The sequence below is a fragment of the Leptodactylus fuscus genome, chromosome 1 (genome assembly GCF_031893055.1).
Source record: "Leptodactylus fuscus isolate aLepFus1 chromosome 1, aLepFus1.hap2, whole genome shotgun sequence".
Classification (NCBI taxonomy): domain Eukaryota; kingdom Metazoa; phylum Chordata; class Amphibia; order Anura; family Leptodactylidae; genus Leptodactylus; species Leptodactylus fuscus.
The window spans coordinates 129,728,015-129,732,024 of NC_134265.1; positions in this window are offsets into that span (position 1 = coordinate 129,728,015).

Sequence of the window (4,010 nt, forward strand, 5' to 3'; positions counted from 1 at the left end):
CTTTTTGGGGCTCTATCGGGTGTGTAATTGTGATTTTTGTGAGATAAACTTTTTCCCATAGGGATGCATTGGCCAGCGCTGATTGGCCGAATTCCGTACTCTGGCCAATCAGTGCTGGCCAATGCATTCTATTAGCTTGATGAAGCAGAGTGTGCACAAGGGTTCAAGCGCACCCTCGGCTCTGATGTAGCAGAGCTGAGGCTGCACAAGGGTTCAAGCGCACCCTCGGCTCTGATGTAGGAGAGCCGAGGGTGCACTTGAACCCTTGTGCACCCTCGGCTCTGCTACATCAGAGCCGAGGGTGCGCTTGAACCCTTGTGCACACTCTGCTTCATCAAGCTAATAGAATGCATTGGCCAGCGCTGATTGGCCAATGCATTCTATTAGCCCGATGAAGTAGAGCTGAATGTGTGTGCTAAGCACACACATTCAGCTCTACTTCATCGGGCTAATAGAATGCATTGGCCAGCGCTGATTGGCCAGAGTACGGAATTCGGCCAATCAGCGCTGGCTCTGCTGGAGGAGGCGGAGTCTAAGATCACTCCACACCAGTCTCCATTCAGGTCCGACCTTAGACTCCGCCTCCTCCAGCAGAGCCAGCGCTGATTGGCCGAATTCCGTACTCTGGCCAATCAGCACTGGCTAATGCATTGTATTGGCGTGATGAAGCAGTGCTGAATGTGTGTGCTTAGCACACACATTCAGCTCTACTTCATCGGGCTAATAGAATGCATTGGCCAGCGCTGATTGGCCAGAGTACGGAATTCGGCCAATCAGCGCTGGCTCTGCTGGAGGAGGCGGAGTCTAAGATCGCTCCACACCAGTCTCCATTCAGGTCCGACCTTAGACTCCGCCTCCTCCAGCAGAGCCAGCGCTGATTGGCCGAATTCCGTACTCTGGCCAATCAGCACTGGCTAATGCATTGTATTGGCGTGATGAAGCAGTGCTGAATGTGTGTGCTTAACACACACAATTCAGCTCTACTTCATCGGGCTAATAGAATGCATTGGCCAATCAGCGCTGGCCAATGCATTCTATTAGCGTGAACTGAGTTTGCACAGGGGTTCTAGTGCACCCTCGGCTCTGCTACATCAGATTGCTACATCTGATGTAGCAGTGCCGAGTGTGCATCAGATGTGTAGTTGAGCAAAACTGACTCAGCACTGCTAAGTCTCTGCATTCGCATAGGAATGCATTGGCCAGCCTTCGGCCAATCAGCGCTGGCTCTGCCGGAGGAGGCGGAGTCTAAGGTCGGACCTGAATGGAGACTGGTGTGGAGCGATCTTAGACTCCGCCTCCTCCAGCAGAGCCAGCGCTGATTGGTCGAGTTCCGTACTCTGGCCAATCAGCACTGGCCAATGCATTTCTATGGGGAAAAGTTAGCTTGCGAAAATCGCAAACTGACAGGGATTTCCATGAAATAAAGTGACTTTTATGCCCCCAGACATGCTTCCCCTGCTGTCCCAGTGTCATTCCAGAGGTGTTGGCATCATTTCCTGTGGTGTCATAGTGGACTTGGTGACCCTCCAGACACGAATTTGGGTTTCCCCCTTAACGAGTTTATGTTCCCCATAGACTATAATGGGGTTCGAAACCCATTCGAACACTCGAACAGTGAGCGGCTGTTCGAATCGAATTTCGAACCTCGAACATTTTAGTGTTCGCTCATCTCTAATGACGTTATGTAAGTAAGCAAAACAATAATGGTGTTAGTGGTCAGCTTGTGTAATAGGGACATTTAATTAAGCTGAAATATTCATTTTTCTTTGGAGAACATATAGATATTTCTGTAACATGAAGGTTTAGTCCATAAAATTGAATGCTAAACATATATGTAGGACAGTTATTAATATCTACTCCCTTTAGATTAATTATTGAGTGCAGCAGAAATCTCAATTCCAATGAAAGTTCTCTAAAAACTGGGACACATAGAAGCCATGAGACTCTGTAATATAGTCAGAACTTTTGTTATGTCCTTTAAACTAACGCCCCGACCTAGGTGGATTAATGGCAAAATATTATAAGATGTTTGCCCCTCCTCCCACATTACAATTTTATTTTCATTGCCTTGAAATCAGGATATTTACTCAATCCCACTACACTTCTGGCAGCCACCTCAATGATCCCAAGGTTTGAAAAGGTTTGTACAATTCGGAGTAGAGAAAATAATGTTAATTAAGAACTATTATCTATTTTGCCTCATGCAGACATGTGTTCTGTAGACTTACAAGGATGTATCATTGTCTTTAACCTGTATCTAAGATTTGGACTGCCACTAATAAGTATGACGGACTGCACAGGAGCATAGCCATACACAGTTATCAGACAAACAGACATGCAAGGACTATCCACTTTGAAGATGTCCAAGATCAGCAAAGTTTCTGAAACATAAAAGCTGAAATATAATAGAAGAAGGGAGGTGACAGTATGTACTGCTGATATACTTGCATCTAGACTCTGTACACTTATTTGTCCTGAACTTTTTCTCACATGTGTTACATGGCTACAGAGAGATTTTACAATAAGGATATTAGCAATGGCCACTAGAATCAGAGGGATGCAGCAGCCGATTATACTGGTGACCAGTAGGTATTGAAGACTCATGTATGGGGGACTTAATTGTACGGTGAAGTTTCCAGTGATGTTTCCAGCTAATAAATCTAAGCATTCCACTTTCTCTATGTTCCATGCAACTGGGACACTGATGATAAGTGACAGCAAAATGCAACAAAACAGCATCCAAGGAACAATTTGCGAGATGTTTCTCTTTAGATGCATGAACAAGGTTTTCTCAAATGTAACAAGCATTATATAATAGAAACCACAAAGACAGAAGGTAAACCAGAAGCTGGAGAAGATTGTAAAGAGCAGAAGAATGGAGAAGATGGTATACACATATTTCGAGAAATAGAAGTCACTCCAAAGAAAGAGAAGAGTGTCATTGGCCACCATAGTACACTGAAAGGCTATATTGAAGACACCTAGAGTGAAAAGTATCAGTTCTCTTGGGTTAATGTTCCTAGATTTGGTGCTTTCCATTCCATTGACTAGAATGATAAAGGAATTTGTGAAAAAACCCATGACAGTGCTGATACCTAAAGCGGACATTGAGACTATAACAAATGTAGGCAAGGTTTGCCTTTGATCAGGTTCTTCATTTGCTTCTTTTCCAGTTTGGAACTTGTGTACTTCAGAAGCTTTGCTCAAGAAAACGCCCTGTGAAAACAGTGTAAAAACTTAAGACAATATCAAACTAAATGGTAACAATTAACATTTTTGAAGAGACAGCTCTTACCTGGTGATACTGATATATTAATTGAATCATGGTAATAACAAAGAATGATGATTTATGTAGATCTTCAGCCAACAACACATACACTTGTGAAAAGCCAACCTTTGCTTGATTATTTAGCTTGTAAGTATTACTGATGAGTAAACTAGAGAGTGGTGGGCTTAGAGTCCCATTCCATGTAATACTTAGATGTAAATGTCCTGACCCTACAGTCACAGTGAACCAGACGTTGTTTGAAACTAAATCTGCAAGAAAAGATCTTTGTTTTTCTGTATCGATGTAGCTGCATATAGAAGAAAAAATGAATGGTTAAGCTTCATGTCTTAAACCTTCACTCACTTAAAACATATCAATAAAGGAAAGCAACAATAAAGTGTCTGATTTTCTCTGTGCATATATCCTTTGATGTCTAAAGTGCTTCCAAACGTGTTGCCATTTTATAAATAAAAAATAATTTTAATTATTATTATTACAGAGACTCCCAGCCTTCCATGTGACCTTCCATATTTTATCTCCACAAATTGGTCCATTCACTAGATACACCATTGACTTAAAGGGGTTATCCAGTTTCCAAAAATTAACTGTAAATAAATGCATATTTTTAAACCTGGATAACCCCTTTAAGCTTCAAGTTGACATTCTGACCATCTCCTTTTGAAATAAAGTGTGTTATGTATTGCACCCTGATGCTCTTTATTATGTGTAATATAAACATAGG